This window comes from Thermobia domestica, chromosome 5 (assembly GCF_964235325.1).
Source record: "Thermobia domestica chromosome 5, izTheDome1.hap1.1, whole genome shotgun sequence".
NCBI classification, from domain to species: domain Eukaryota; kingdom Metazoa; phylum Arthropoda; class Insecta; order Zygentoma; family Lepismatidae; genus Thermobia; species Thermobia domestica.
The window spans coordinates 272,800,889-272,818,792 of NC_137458.1; the positions used below are offsets into that span (position 1 = coordinate 272,800,889).

At 35.9% G+C, this 17,904-nt stretch overlaps 1 long non-coding RNA gene across 1 annotated transcript; it reads left to right on the forward strand.

The window, feature by feature from the left end:
- The first annotated feature begins 577 nt into the window (after positions 1 to 577).
- On the forward strand, positions 578 to 8,564 carry LOC145684854 (uncharacterized). Its single transcript, XR_014131413.1, has 3 exons — positions 578 to 889; positions 3,161 to 3,266; positions 8,331 to 8,564. It is a non-coding gene; the product is annotated as an uncharacterized LOC145684854 (long non-coding RNA).
- Positions 8,565 to 17,904: the final 9,340 nt, after the last annotated feature.

A 17,904-nucleotide genomic window follows, 5' to 3' on the forward strand; every position in this document is an offset into this window, starting at 1 on the left:
CATCGCTGCTAAAGAGGACGTTAAACTCAACAGCAACAACAACAACTTGCATTTTAGCATTTTCAGCAAGTTAATATTTTCACATATTTTCTGTGGATATGGATATATAATTCGAAAAGCTAAAGGGCATGCAATATACTCACACACTTGACCCAAACAATTTTATCGAAAAATAAAACATAATCTTTTTTTGTAGAGCCTCAGACAAGTGCCAAAGAAAAGTCAACGTGTGAGCCATATATGGCTCACGGGGCCCCACAGTCAATTTTAGTGTGATCCATATACGGCTCATGGGGACTCACGGAGCAGTTTAGTGCGAGCCACATATGACTTTTAAAGCGGTCAATGTGTTAAATGAAATCTTCAAGATTTACAATTGTATGCTCACAAACAGCCATACAATTTGATTCGGACTACACATTTATTGTAGGGTATTGCGACAAGGCAAGGATGTTTAAAAGAAAACTTCTCACACTGTTAAAACTGATTTATTCAAAAATGAATACATTTTACTACTCAAAAAAAATTGAGTAAATTTGTCTCAATTTTGAGGAGAAAATAACTCAAAAAATGAGAATGAGGAAATTTAGTTGCATATTTGAGTCAGAGACTGGTTCTCAAAAACGAGTAATAATGTAGTCTTAAAAAATATTGTTTTATGACATAGATATATAATGGAATATCGTGAGATATAAAAGACAGTTTGCAAATGCAAGACTATGGAAAACAAGTACGAACAAGCTAACATAAGAGCACAAAAGTCCTTTATAATCCTGAACTATATGTTCTCATTCTGGCTGATGGAGGAACTACTTAGCGGATGGATAAAGAGAAAGATGGATGGATGGAAAACATGGAAGCATTGTTTACTAATCAGAGGATTACGCAGGTAAGTACTGCTAGCAACATGAATTTAGTTTTATAAGTGTGAATGCAACATTGTTTGTGTACGAACATTGTAATCGATTGGCGGTTAATCACGACAAAGCATTATTTTCCTTCGAAAATCATGAGTAATGCTTCTAGGTACTGGTTCCCAGATTGAATGCCCGGAAGCCTCACTCTATGCTTCTGGGCATTCTATATCTTAGACACAGTTATTGTGTTAATGATATGCGACTTTCCAATATATTCAGTAAATTGATTACTTTTTTTTTTTTTTTTTTTTTTGTGAATTAGGGCGTGCAGGTTTACTTTTGGCACTGCACTCTAAATAACTGTTGGAAAAATACAATTCTTTTAATAATTTCCTTCTTATTGTCCCCTAAAAGATTTGTAGTGGGTGACATAAAAAAAACTCCCTTGCGGGAAGGTTCTAGATTACTGGTCCCCTATGTAGGTTAGTAGCTGGGTTGGTTTCTTTCTCTACTAAAGTTTATACATTTAATCTACACAGCATTGCTGAGCGAGCGTTAGCGAGTGAAGGCGGGTTAGAGCCCCGCAGGGCACGTTGTTTTCTGTCTTTATTATTGCTCAATGGGAAGGGGGACCAGTAATCTAGAACCTTGCCCTCACTTGCAGGCCCGTATCCGCGCGGGGGGGGGTCTAGGGGGTCGGGCTCCTAAATTTTTACTGCCTGCCTAAAATGTTCATGGTAGGCTTGCAAATGCAGGGGTGCCTACAGGGGGGGATATGACGCAAACTGCGTCATTGAAATATTTGGGGAGGGTAAAATCTATATAAATATGTTTGAGGGGGTGTAAAAATTAATCGAAAACCATTTTTCATGGAAGAACACCTACGGATAGATAATTGAGGGGGATTGCGTCAAGGACATGAGGGGGTGGGCACCACTGGCAAATGAACTATAATATGGTTGGATTTCCCCCTCCCCTACATTTTTGGGCTGGCTACCGGCCTGCTCACTTGCACAGATAAAATTTCAAGGGACCACCAGAAGTATTAGTTGAAAAATTGCAATTCCTTTACGATTGCCATATAAATACGGATTCCGTATCTGTTGCATAAAAGCTACAATGTAAAAAAAAAAAAACACAGGCATTACTCGAGCAGACTGTTTTATCAAGTTTTGACACATTTCTTACATTCTCATATTGGGTTAAAGTTTTTTTTTTTTTTTTTTAGCAGCACTAAATAACAAGCTCCAGTACTACATACAGATTAACTTCAGAAGGGCTCGATGTAAATACAGTATGGACGTATGGCATAAACACGAACAAACTTGTGCTAGGTGGCAATAAAAGCATGAATGCTATCTAACCGAGTCAGTGCAGGACGAACCTGGTGGCACTGTTCGTAGGTTTCTTTAAGAGAATTTCCCTCGACTGACACAAAATTTTCACTTTATCAAATTGTCCGTTGTTTGTTGAGTGTCCAATACTTATGACAGAAGTTATGTAATAATTTTAATTTAGCTATATTAAGGGAACTACCACCAGTGGCGTCATTTAGGGGGCAGGGAGGGGTAATTGCACCCCCTGAGATTGAGATTTATATAGATTTTTTGAGTAGAATAGTAGTCAGTGAAAAACGCAAAATTTTCTTATATCAAGGGGTCTTGCCCTCCCACAAGCAAAATCTGAAATGACGCTTCTGCTACCAACCACATTTGTTTATTCATTTACTTTTTCCTTCTATTTTTACATTTACGTTTTTTTTTGGCAAAAGTATACACACAGCCAACAAAATGAAATATAGTGAAATCTTTCAGTTTAACATCCCATGATTATGCCTTTAGGTTAAGGGAGACGATGATTAAAGCAAGTGAATGATGATGGAAGAATGAGAAAGTGGGAGGAAACGGGAGTACCTCGACAAAATCCACGAACACAATGTTGTTTATCACAAGCTTACTTGGGTGAAAATCGTACCAAGGAAACCATGCACCTGAGGTAAGCGCTCCCCACTGAGCCACCGTGCACCCCACTAGCTAACAATGGGTGCAAATTATGCTACTTGCAGCACACACAAACTATTGCAATTGTATTGGTTTATTTCTGAATAACAAAGAACAATTTAAGTAGTGATGTTCGTTAACAAGAGTCTAATTGCTACTTCACATTATTCATGTATGCGCATTTCTAACATTGCAGTAAAACATTATGACAATGAACTACTTTTGAACTTAATGACTAGAAAAAGGTAAAATATATTATTTAATAGAATATATTTGTATAACAATTAAATCTTTATGTTTCAGATGGATGCTGAATTTAAAAATTTGTTCGGCGCGACAGAGTCTGTTTTCAATGTCATCTGCTTGGCAGTGATAATTTTCTTTAAGGTTTCGCTAGAGAAAGTTCTTGGTGAGTAAGATCAAGTTTTCGTGTATATTTATCATATTTCAGGTTGCATGTATAAATATGTACACAAGAGTCTATTTGTTATCAACACAACCCTACTTCTGGCAAAGCACCCATTTGTTTTTTTTCTTTACATTATCTTTTTATAGTGTCTATTCACAAACATTGTTTTATTGTTATAATTCAATCGCAGCAAATGGTAGCTTTTATATGCTTTACTTTGAAAAGTAAAAATAAGTCAGTATTTTGAAACACGTAATACCTTTTAAATAAACGTACATGAACTCAAAATTGCACATCTTTGGCTTATTATCTTCACGTCTTAAGACAGTGATGGGCAAAGCATGGCCCGCGGATTAGATGTAGCTCCTTAAACGTTTCCACCCAGCCCACGATGTGATTCATTACCTGACGAATATAACTTCACTTCTGAGAATCAGTGGATTATACTTCCACCCAAATTATGAGAAATGTTTAAAAATGCATTCACAATACCATTTATCACATTCCCCTTCATGAACTTTCAGGTATTAATAGAGCTTGGTTTTACAAGTGATACAATCACTGTTGTTTTTTTTTTAAATTATATTGGCCCACCTATATTTTTTTCCGTTTTTCTTTAGCCTGCGGCCCAAAATGTTTCCCCATCATTGTGCTAAGGAATATAACAATTGTCTAGGGCTTTAGAAAGCAGTACACTTTAAGTAAAACCTTATTTCAACTCATGGAAGTAGTTTTTGAATAATTTAGTGTGATTTACATTGTACTTAAAAAAATATTTTGGCAGACAATAGCAATATCTACTAATTCCAAACATTATTATATACTGACTTAGTCATATTTTCTCTCTATAGATCAATTGCGCACTACAAAAAAAAAAAAAAATCACAAAACAAACATTTATAAACTTACATAAAAAAAAGTTGCTTTTGTAGTATAATCTTTTTGAGTAATGAATGGGGAATTTAGGTCTGAATATAATACAAATAATATACGGGAGTGAAACGTGATAACCCACAAATGTGTGTTCATCAAGATTTTACAAACACTTACAATTTTACGAACATTTTCGTTATTTGGTTTAAACCAGTTGGTTTCTTTGAAAAAAAAAAAAAAACAGCTGCTTTAAACATTGGTTTAAACCAGCCAACCCTGATATGTAGTCATTAAGTTTCCTTTCTATGAATAAAGAATCTGTATTCTCAAGCAGTGGCGTAACTAACAGGCTCCCGGTATTTAAGTTTCGGAGTATAACTTTATAATGTTTGGATGTTAAAAGCCCTTTGCAGAGTTCCTCCGTGGCTAAGCGGTTAGCGTACGCGCTCTTGGCGCGGGAGACCCGGGTTCGATTCCCGACGGGAGCTCATGTGGTTCGGATTCTACGTTAATCAGTAGGTCCACGTCTCACATAGCCTCGCTGCTGAAAGGGACGCTAAACTGAAATTCAACTCCATTCAAAAGCACTTTGCAGGTTTCATATTACTGCAAGAGTACTCTACTTAGAGGAAAAAGAAATCACGGAACCAGCTATAATAGATTTAGTGAATTCTACTCGGAAAATGTATCGCCTTTTGTTGCAACAACTAACAAGTTTCCGATGAGTAGTGAAGAAACAATTTAGCGAAATTTTAACTTGGAATTAATTAGCCAATTATTTAGTCGTAGATAACTTCCTATGTTAGTAGTGTTCTGGATTTGTGTACTTCTTTGCAACTGTATCTCACTGTGCCTCTGACGAAGCCAATCCTGAGCGATCATTCAGTACACTAAAAGCCATCAAACTTTATATTCGTAGAACAAGGTCGAAGATGAAATTGAGCTCAGCCCCGTAACTTGGGCTTTTTCTTGGAAGACCAAACATTAATTAGACCTCCTAAAATATGTCAAGTTGAGGCCCCCTAGAATAATGATGGCATTTGAAGTGAAATCCTTACTAAACGTGTTCGATAATTCTTGGGGCGCCAGTTGATGGTTTACTAAAGTAAGATCCAGATTACATATATGCTACATCTTAAAGGAATGTATTTCGTTCAGATAGTGGGGCAGCAGAAACATCTTAAATTATTTGCAATGCTTTTGAAAATAGTACGGTGCTTCACAAGTTAACTAAATGAGACAATATGTTGAAAGTATTACTAAATATATATTTTGTCTGGGGCTCTAATAGGACACATTTTACTGAATGAGGCTCTTAACACATTTTCGTTTCATTTTTTTTCTGTTATGTGGTAAACCTTTTCCAAGCTTTATTTAGAAGTTCCTGTTCATATCACATCATACAAAGCAACAAAGTTTTAACTCAAATGAATCCTATCAAACAACTGGAAGCTTAATTGGGGGGGGGGCAGTTTCCCCATTCCCCCGCAAAAGTTACGGCATTGGTTGAGCCCTTTGCCAATCCTGAGCACTGAAAGCGAAGAATGGCACCACGTTGATATTGAGAAAGTAGTCAGCGAATTACTCTCCGAAAAAAAAAAAAAAAAAAATACGCCGGTTTAGAAATATGTGAGCAAGTTCCACAAGTTGTGACGAGTTTTCATATGTTAGTTGTAATGTTAACGTTAGGAAACAAATTATTTCTGCTCTTGCCTTTGAGGTGAGCGGTCCCAGGTTCGACTCATGGTGGAAACACTCGGCCGAAAGAGTGTAACAGCTTTTTCAGACCTGCCATCTTGAGTGAAGTCTTTCTTGGGTTTCGTTCATTCATACCATTCAAATGCCGGGATGGAGGTACCTAATATAATGGTCCCAGGCTGCTTCCTTCCTTTCCCAATCCTTTCTTCCTTCCCTTTCATCGTACAGTGGGCTCGCTGAGGGACGTCATCCTTTATACGGGATGGGCTAACGTGGCCTTAGATGCCGACAGTCCAGAAATCTAATTCCTAATTCCTAGAAATTATTTCTTTTAAGAAACTTTTTAGTCCCATGTAATTGCTTAATAATAATAATAATAATAATAATAATAATAATAATAATAATAATAATAATAATAATAATAATAATAATAATAATAATAATAATAATGTGCAATTTTTGTATATTAGCAAGTAGTGTCTGACTAGATGGAAAAATAACTCTACTACTGTATAAATTGTACGTGTGCCATGAACGTAGAAACAGGAAGAGCCCTTTTGACATTTTCGCGGATGGAGGGGGGCATGCATTCTTAGTTACGCTACTATTCTCAAAACATTCTAGTAATTTGTTTAACAATTGCTAAAAAACAAAGTAGAAATCGAATAACGGTGAAATTTTATATAACAGAATTTGTGGTGTGATTCATTATTTCTTTCTTTCTTCTTTTTTTTTTTTTTCTCACACATAAGCAGAAATGACCAATTTTCAGGTTTATTGTTTCCTTGTCTTGCATAGATGAAACAGATCGAAATGTTTTTGGTTACCTTTCTATTTCCTTATTTTTATAATCTTATTTCAATTGATATTAATCCTTCCAGAACGTGACAACCCTACTATTATTGAGCTGAGCGAAGCGAAGCTCTTATACTCGGGTTAGCCGTTTGGTTGTCCGCGAACTCCTCCTAGACCGTTTGGTCGATCTCAACCAAACTGAGCACGCTGATAGAGTATGTCGTGCTGAGTGACAACATAGGTCAAAATCAAAAATCCGATGTACCCTCGAGGAATAATGACCGAAAAACGCTTCCTCCTAGACCGTTTGGCCGATCTCAACCAAACTTAGCATGCTGATAGAGTATGTCGTGCTGAGTGAGAACATAGGTCGAAATAAAAAAATCCGATGTACCATCGAGGAATAATGACCGAAAAACGCTTCCTCCTAGACCGTTTGGCCGATCTCAACCAAACATAGCACGCTGATAGAGTATGTCGTGCTGAGTGAGAACATAGGTCGAAATAAAAAATCCGATGTACCATCGAGGAATAATGACCGAAAAACGCTTCCTCCTGGACCGTTTGGCCGATCTCAACCAAACTTAGCACGCTGATAAAGTGTGTCGTGCTGAGTGACAACATAGGTCGAAATCAAAAATCCGATGTACCATTGAGGAATAATGACCGAAAAACGCTTGCATAGACTTAACATGGGGAAAAAGTTTTCACGCGATTTTTTTGTCAACAATTAAAAATGACATTTATTATTGCATAATGGCCAGGAATGATTACGTAGTTTAAGCTCGCTCAGCTCATTTCATTGCAATAGGGTACATCCATTGCATTCCTAGTTATAAAGATCGCCATAGACGAGTCAGGTCTTAAGTCTTTCATTTGATGTTTATTAGGATCACGCAAGTGGGATATATATAATATTGTAATGTTAGTACCATAAAAGGTGTTCATTTTACTCCGACCTCACTCACCTTCATTCTCACAGTGAATTGGCCCTCGCCCTCACCTTCGAAGAGAGTTGACCATTGCTCTCGCCTTCGTGTTGGGAATTTGTCCTCGCTCTAGCCCTGACAGTGACAGTTGGCCCTCGCCCTCGCTGTCCAAGCTTGTCATCGCCCTCGCGTCATTATGGTTGAGAGAGAATTTGAGGGTGAGGATGCCCTCGAGAGGGCCATCCTCGCAAGGGTAAACACCTCTGGCTTAGTACGTCCGTTACACCGCTCAATAACTCTTCAACAAAAGATAATTTTAAAATTGTTTTCTGCAATCAACAGCTAGATAATTATCTCGGAGGAGTTCGTTAATGGATGTGATCCACCTACTTGTAGTGATAGAAATAAACCATTTCCGGTTAACGTTGATCACTATAGAGCATAGACAGTAATCTCACATTGTATATTTTTTAATCGATTAAGCGTCCCTAGAATATATTCCATTTCCACTCTAATCACTCTGCTAAAACACTAAATGGTAAATCTACTACAACTTCTGGTTTCAATATTAATTGAAGAAATATTGCGTAATTCTCTTTACTGTCTTTACCAGAGTCTATATTATCGTATTTCAATTGATACTAATTCAAATTAGAACGTAGCAACACTAATATTATTCGAGATATCGCCATACACGAATAAGATTTATAAGTATTTCATTTTAGTTTTATTTCTATTGTCACTAATTACACAATCTCTTTGTTTCCAGGGAGATGAAGGCATAGACACATTTATAGCAAATGAAAAACTTCTGGGAGGATCTCATGTCCATTGGCAGTTGACACAGACTGTTTTCCAACGAATGCATACATCTGTCATAGTACTTTGTAGGCCTATTCAGTGGGTTCATGTATCCTCATTGTCTTGTGTAAGTTGTTATAAAAATTGTGCTCATGTATAGACTTAGTTTATTATTTGACAAATAAAAAATACAATGTACAAACGTATTTTCCTTTAATCAAAATGAAACAAATGTATATACATTTAAGTTTGTTTGTTTGTTTGTTTGTGTTTGTGTTTGTGTATGTTTCAAGGTTAAAGGAGAAGAAAATGATAATGAAGTGATGCAATGAAGAAAGTAGGAGCAAACGAGAATACATCGAGAAAACCAGTGCACATAAAATTTGTCCACCATATCAGGTTTACTTGTTTCAAACTACGCAAACCAACATAATAATGTAAAAGGAGCTTGTGTGTTGATTAAATTAAAATTCTCATCTATGCTATTTATGGAAACAACAGGTCTCAGCATAAAAATGTAACTTGCAGATTCAAAATTGAGTAAAAACGTACTTTAACAATTAGATTATATTAGTATTCAAAAATAGGAATGGGAGTATTTATTCTGCTGCGTTGCAGGCACAGGGAAAATTCCCCAAAATTACAAAGGTAGATGAATTTCACACTGCACTAACAAATTTATAGTAAGTACGCCTTCTACACATTAATATTGATGTTAGACATTTTCATCTTCAAAGCTGAGAAATAGAAGTAATTTTTGAAGTACTCGTATTTTTTCAAAAACTGATTTCTATTTTCCAACTTTTAAGAGGAAAATGTTTTAACTTCAATATTAATGTGTAGAAGGCGTACTTACTATAAATTGTCCAGTACAGTGTGAGAGTAATCTTCCTTTCTAGTTCCAGGAAACCTTCCCTGTGTCAGCAAGGCAGCAGAATAAGTACTTTTTTCTCATTTTTGAATACTAATAAAATCTCATTTTTGAGTACTTTTTTACTCATTTTTTTTAAAAAAAAACCTTCTCATTTTTGAGAAGGGTTTTTCTCAAATTTGAGAGGAAATATTCTCAATTTTTGAGAAAGTGTGTTTCTCAATTTTGCGGCTATCTGAGCATTTCGAATACTTTTCTACTCAATTTTGAGTATACATGTTCTCAATTGTGAGGAGAGCATTACTAGTTTTTGAACAAAGAATTTCTCAATGTTGATTACATTCATCTCATTTTACGGTTAACTTTCTCATTTTTGAGCAAATGTGTTCTCGTTATTTTTGAGAAATAGCAGTTTCTCATTTTATTTAAGAATATTTTATCTCGCTTTTAAGAGAATTTTTACTCAAAAGTGAGTAAAATTTACTCAAATTTGAGTACATATTGTTCTTATATTTTGAACACCCACACTTTCTCACTTTTGAGAACAATGTATTCGGAGCTATTCTGAGAACACAATGTTCTCAAATTTGAGTCAATTTTACTCATTTTTAAGTAAGTATTTTTAACAGTGCAATTTTGGCGGTTATTATTTGTCCTGCATGGTTAAGCAGGCTTTTAGTGTTTAGAAGAATGAAGACCCTTGAATTTTCACGTATGAATATATTTTTATCAGCCATTGGCACAGAAAGTAAACGTATATCCGAGAAAACTATATCAGTGAATAACTATACACCCATTCATGCAGACCTCTATTACTTTCATACTAATAGACCTACCTACACTAAATACATTGTTATATTATGAAAGTACAAGCCTAATACAAATTAGCCGTGAAATGTTGATCACTAATATAAATTAAATTATTAAAGAAGGCGTCCGATTTACTTATATAGATATTTGAGTGCATATACAAATGCGTGACTGAAGGTTTGAAGAAAGAGAAAAACAAAGAAGTTACATTTCTTTCAAATTTCTTCTACGAAATGAACTGACTGACATAAAATTTTTATTTTGAAACACTTCGTTAATGTTTGCTTCATACCTCACTTTTATGAATTCTACAAATTTAGAGTTAGTTATGTAGAGTCCTCTGGTACTTGCAGCGTGAAATACTGATTTTAAATTTATCATTTTGATTCAGCGTGACGTTCAGTGTAGCCACACTTGGTACAATCGTACCAAATTCAGTCCTTTTTGACATTCATCGACCCGTTTTTACCACGCTGGCATTTTCAGCCCCTTTTGTGAAAAAGTTGGTACAATTCTACGCAATTCAGCACCATTTAACAAATACCTGTCACATTTTCAAAAATGTCAGTAATACTTTTCCTACATCTCACGTTACTCATACTGTGAGTTGGAATTAAAATATACTGTTAAACATGAGGTGTGATGTTATGTGTTTTCTGTTACTGTATGTGTATTACGTTTATGCGTACTGTCTTACTGCACTGGAGGTGTGATGTCATATGGTTTCTGTTTGGGTATGTGTATCATGTGCAGGCCCGTGCTGGCTCACCGGGACACCGGGACGTGTCCCGGTGCGCCCTCCGAAACATCACAGTATAAATAAAGGTACAAATTTTTAGTAATAACTTCTTACAGTTTTATTGGTAAAGAACCCGCGAAAGGTGCAGTGCGCCCTTTACATTAGGTGCTCTTGCGAGTCCACATCAAAGATGAACGATTTTATTTACTCTTCTGTATACCACAGTGCTGTACGATAAATACATACAGTTACTATTGGTAAAGAACCTGTGAGAGGTACAGTGCGCCCTTTACATAAGGCGCCCTACGAAACATCACATTATAGATACGTGATTTTAGTTATCCTATGTACCAGCTTTATATAATAAATTCAAATAATGATTACTAATAAAGAAGCTGTGAAGGATACAAGGCGCCCTTTGCATGAGATGCCCTGCGAAATATCACATTATATATATATATATATATATATATATATATATATATATATATATATATATATATATATGTTAAATTTTATTTTTCTGTATTTCAGTTTTGTATTATAAATTCATACAGTTGCTATTGGCAGAGAACAGGTAAAGAATAAAAATATTATAAAGTTATGTAGCTATAAAACGAAACAACGCGATACATCAAGAATAGTTCGGATAGTCAAACGTACGATGCATTCATGAAATACTACACTGACACTAGTCTCTAATTTACGATTTTTACTGCATCGAAGGTTTCACAGTCTTAATATAGCTACTTATATATTCATTTCCGTAAAATGTGGTCTTCCTGTCACCACGGCACGGCACGACGCGTCCTCAGGTGATCAAGGAGAAGGCCTCTGGGATATAGAGGTTAGCTGAGAATATACTGAATAAGCAGTCGCGGACAGACAAGGGGGGTGATCCTCAAGCTTGAGGATATGGTGTGAGGCTAACAACTCATCCTGTAAAAAAAGGTGTGTTCAGATATATTCGCAGAATCCTTGGATCAGAACTGAAACTTGGCACGAACTCAGCAAAGTAAAATAGACATGAGAATTGGAACATGGAAGATAAGAAGTCTCTATAGGGCAGGCACGTTAAAATGTGTAACGAATGAGTTTAGAAATAGAAGATGGACCTAGTGGGATATAAGGAAGTTAGATGAGAAGAAAATGGAGGAGTCAAGTCGGGAAATTTTACGTTCTTTTACGGGGAGCGAATTACCAACTAGGATCAGGGTTTTCATTCACAAACGAATACGTAATACCAGCAATTACATGGGTTGAATTTGGTAATGATAGATTTTCTTTTACTTCTCTTAAGGGTCGGTGGTGTAATATTATTGTTTTAAATGTACCGTACATGCCCAACACAGAATAAGGAAGATAATACAAAAAAAAGTTTTACGAAAGAATAGAATGGGTATTTGATCATCTCAATACCATATGAAAATTCTGTTAAGCGGTTTCAATGCGAAGGTAGGACGAGAGGGTATTTTCAAACCGATTATAGGGAATAAATGTCTGCATAAGGAAGTTTGTGACAACGGCGTTAGACTCTTGAACTTTGAAACATCCAGAAACTTTGTCGTGAAAATTCCCACATCGCGACGTTCATAAATATACTTTGACCTCACCAGACGGGAAAAAACACGTAATCAAATTGATCACGTTTTAGTAGATAGAAGAAAACAGTCTAGTATAACTGAAGTTCGGTCGTTCAGAGGAGTTGATTATGATAATAAGAGAGAGACTGTCGCTGAATAAAGGAAATATTCAATATCTGAAAACGAAGCAGTTTAATTTAAAGAAATTAAGGAAAGTCAGGTGAGAGGTGAGAGGGAAGCCAGATTGAAGTGTCGAATAGATTCTCGGTTTTGGGAGGTTCGGAGTGCACTAGTGTTCAGGATACTTGGTTCAAATTAGAGAAAACATTAAGATTTCAGCAAGCGAAATATTGGGACACGCAGAAATACGTAGAAACAAAGCATGGTTCAACCAGGAATGCACTAAAGTAGAGGAGAAGAGAAAACAGAAGAAACAGCGTTGGCTAGAAAATCCGAACGAAATAACTACATAAAATTTCACTGCTATCTGGCGGAAAACTTCCTAAACTTTTAGAACAAAGAAACGCGATTTTTGAAAGCTGATATTAATTAACTTGAAGATAATAGTAAAAAATAAAAACATTCCGGACATATATAAATGGATCAACGGACTTAAGAAAGGCTATCAAGTTCGTGCTTATATATTAAAGAAAGCTAAAGGATCAGTTCTCACTGATCAGAATAGCATCTTAAATAGATGGTAAGATTTCTTTGACGATTTGCTTAGCCCATAGCCAAACATTAATGTGCGTGGAGAAAGTGAAATAAATACAGCATAAACGTATATTCCAGAACCTAAACAGACATACATAGAAATCACTATTAAAAAATTAAAGAAACACACATCTCCGGGTGTAGACCAAATTCTGGTTGACTTAATTTTAGCTGGGGGGAGGGGAACTGTAGAGCAAGATACACAAAGTCATTCTCCTTATCTGGAACAAGGAGGAATTACCACAAGAGCGAAAAGAATCAATCATTGTTCCAGTTCAGAAGAAAAGCAACAAAACTGATTTAATAATTATTGAGGCATTTCTCTTCTGTCAACATCCAATAAATTTTCTTACACATTCTATTAGCAAGATTTACTCCATACACAGATGAAATTATTGGAGATTATTACAGCGGATGTATGTAAATTCGATCAACTATCGACCAGATATTTACTATTCAACTAATACTTGAAAAGAAATGGGAATATAATACTCTGGCACATCAATTATGGACTTTAGACTAGGGTAGGAGGGAAACATTGTACAAGATGCTTACAGAATTTGCAATACCGAAAAAGGTAGATTAATTAAAATATGTTTAAATGAATCCCAAAGTAAGGTTCGAATAGAGAAATTTTTGTTCACGAGCTTTCACGTTTATAATAGCAGGAAAGAAGGAGATGCGTTGTCGCCATTATTATTTAACTTTGTTCTGGAGAACACTATGAGGAAAATCAAAGACAGGACAGGCTGAATTGTATTTACCAGGCTGTTTAGGTTATGGCGTATGCTTATGATGTAAATTTAATAGGATATGATAGAACAATAGAAAGGAATGCAGAAAGCTTACTTAACGCTTGCAGGCATATGGGCTTAAAAGTAAATGCAGAGAAAACTAAATAAATGGAAGTTTGTCGGAATCGTAATACTGCGTTTTATGGATGCGTTAAAATACCAAATAATATTTTCTTTCGACAAAGTGGATACTTTCAAATATCTAGAATCATTATTAACAGACCAAAACCATAATCACAAAAAAATTGATGGAAACTGAAAGCAGGGATTTCGTGTTATTATTCAGTTAAAAATCTTTTGTTGTCGTGAATTCTGCTGAGGAATTTGTAGCTTAAAATATAAAACGATAATCATGCCTGTGTATGGTTGCGAAACATTGTCACTGACTCTGAGAGAAAATCGCAGACTGTTAGTATTTGAAAAAAGTTTCTTAAACCAATATTCGAACTTCAAGAGGAACGGGAATGGGGAATGGCGGAAACTCCGTAATGATGAAATGCATAATTTTATACCGTTTACAAAACCATTGTTAGGGTCATCAAGTCTAGGAGGCACAAATTAGCTATTTACGTTAGTACTAAAACAAAGTTGGTGGTGATTTTGATATAGAAAGGCATCCATACTTACTTTCAATATATATATATATATATATATATATATATATATATATATATATATATATACATATATTCCCGTTTGTATGGGCGCCCTTTTAGTAGACTTGTCCACCGCCCTCATTAGTATCCCAGCACCGCCCTGATCATGTGTATGTATGCTGCTCTAGTTATAAATAATAGATACCATTGTCACTTAAAATTATTAACAATGTGTTGTGATGTCTTTCAGGAAAGGTTCTAGGATCCTGGACCTGTTTTACATTTTTTACAAATGTCAGTTTACTTATCTCATATTCTTCTTACATTCAATTATTCTTCTCCGGTCGTGAATTAAGCGAGAAGACGGTGCAATAATTTATATTTTAATATTTCATTATAACGTACTGTTTACACACGAACTCGGACATGATTGATTTGCTACTCGTTTTATGTATTTCTATGGCCATAATACCGTTTTGGTTTATTGGTCACTTTGAAATAGAGGTGCGTTTGGTTTCCTTACAATACATACCGAGGATAACAACTGTTTTCCGTTTTAATTTTAATATACTTCCTAGGTGCGAGAAAAGTTTCATCTAATTCTATGGTTGTTCGGAGTCCTCCTATTTGGATGTTTTAATAAAGAGCACTTACTTGGTTTGGGCTCTTAGAAGAGGGAGAGAGTGTTCCAGAACTTTACCTCTTTTAGGTTCGTGTTACAGAGCCATGCATTATACTGGTACAAAATAATGAATTGAACCCTTTTTGTTTCAATTTGGTACTATTGTTCAGCGCACTCCAGAGCTAGGACTGTGGCAACACTGATTAAGTTCATAGAATAGCTTTCGGCTTGTCATGCCTACTTTTTGCAGTGTAGTTTCCGTACAGGAGGTTACATATTCAAGAAGTTTTCAAATTTTAATTGTGGAGACATGCCTAACTCTCGAAATAACGCATGAATTTGTTTCCAATTCCGAACCAAACTATTAATCTCAAATTATTCAAATAAACATATATTTTTTTATTGTTATGTGCACTAAAATATATTATCCGTTACTCTGGGTCAGTGTCGGCTAAAACAGCGAAGCCACATTGTTAAAATTATAATTTATATCTCTAGAAGGTATGGGAAAAACACTTGTCTATACTCAGTGGCGTATTTAGGGAGGCTTCCGGGCTTAAGCTCCCACCTTCGAAATCTTACTTACTATAGTAAAGTATATGAAATATCTTGCAGAATTTTCATATTTTCAGGCAAAGCCCCCCGAAAGTTAACAAAGCCCCCCCCCCCGAAACAAAATCGTGAATACGCTACTGTCTATACTACTAACACTTTTATACAGTTTTCTAAAGCTATAGAATGATTTCTTGATTTTGTAATGATAAAACTAAACTCTTTACTGATGCGATTTCCCTCAAGGATCCACACTGTATTGTCGCTGTATAAATCGTCCTGCAATCGCGTAGAATTACCGTGTAGAGCAGAAAAGTGCGCTCCTGTCTTTCAGTGCTGATGCCTTCACGTATTAGAAAACATTTGACTTGTGCCATGTCTAGTAAAGAAAGTTGTACACATTCCGCCTTATGCAGAGTCATTTTGACGTATGATTAGCGTCATAGTAAACTTTTACTACTGCAGAAAACATATGTTAGTCGAACTCTTTAGTATGGCACTAATCACGCCTCAGAACAACTCTGGATAAGGCCAGTTATATTTTCCAAGTTGCTAACTGATTAAGAAAGTCCAAGAGTGGCTCTAAGTTGCGAAATAGCATTAACTGCACGGGCTACCAAGTCAGCGCTGGTAAGGAAAGTGATAGAACCAGGTCGCCAGTAACAGTGTTGACACTTTAGTTAGTTAGTTAGATTACGTTTAAAGTTGTTTTTCAGTCCTGAGGCAATCCGAGACATAGAGCAATAAAATAAGGTTATCACTAAACCACATGAACTCTTAACAAGAATTGAACCTGGTTTCCAGTACGAAAAACAAATGTGCTAACCACTTAACAGAATGTAGTCTTCTAGGTTCTTAATGACTTTTCATTTACGTGTTGCAAAAGATCTGCATAGTATTGGAATTACTTGGCATTAAAGCTAAGCATTCAAGGGTCCATATATATTTTTTGAAGCATAGATTAACAGTGAAGATAATGTTTATTGTTTTAGGCGATGTAGATTGTGATGAATATCATTTTATTTGAAAATGTTTTCAAAAGTTTCCATCTTCAGGCTTCTACCGTTAATCTAATAAATTACCCACCATTGTCTCTATTTGTATTTATAGTTCGCCTGCTTCAATCGACACGATACCACGGGCAAAAGTGAGGGAGAACGCGGGGGACGCCGCCCCCACCTCGAAAAAAATATGTACGGCGTCGCTCAGTTCCTAAAAAAAATACAATGGGGAAAGACAGGCAGGGGGAACGGCGTGACGTCATGCCGACCGTCACCCTACCTTTTCAGATTCACTTTTACCCTTGTACGTTAGAATTCTGTTCGTGCGACCAAAGTTTGCATTATGTATAAATTATAAGAGGTAGCATTCAAAGCTACTTGGTACATGCATATTAATAACGTATGTAACTTTCTTCTCTTGTAGAAGGGCAATTTTATTAAGTGCATTCTTTGTTGTTCAGACAATGACAATTGTCAAATTTTGACAACCGTGTATTAATTTGGGATTTGCAGGGTATAGTAATGCTATTTGGCTCAATAAACAGAAATTGTGTTTCCGAAGGGCGTTGGGTCAGGAATGACAAGATATCATGGCTACCGCCAGATACAATCTGTGTCGTTCCTTTCTACGGGGCTATATCAATTATATTGTTTATAAACTAAAGATGAGGCTTGCTGATGATTTGCGAAAATGCAATTATGCATTCTTCGATTAAATAGCATGTAACATTCTACACAACAAAAAATTATATAGCCTAGGGTTTAAACAACACAATTTTAATAAAGAAAAATGGTACTCCCATGGTTACTACTTTAGCGTGTTTTTTCAATAGCAAGGATTGGTTGTTACGGTTAACACAAGTCTGGTGTTACCGACTAGATATAAAATCGAGTTTGAGCTGTGTGTAAACAACAGCGTTTACTTTGTTACGGAAATATATTAAAGAAAGAAGTAAGGGGAAAAAAGGAACACGGCCACAATGATCATTCAATATAAACCTTCTGAACGCAGGCCATTTAAATAGGGCAATGTCTCAGTAACTGTGTCACACCCACCTCAATATCCTATGTATCTGATAAATACTCCTACACTGTAACTTTAAGTATACCTATTTTCATCCACGAATATCATAAATGCCTTTACTTGACTTGATTGGACTTGATTTTGAGTTTAAAGTCCCTTTCAGCAGCCAGGCTATATGAGACGTGGACCTACTGATTAACGTGGAATCCGAACCACATGGGCGGGGAACCAAACCC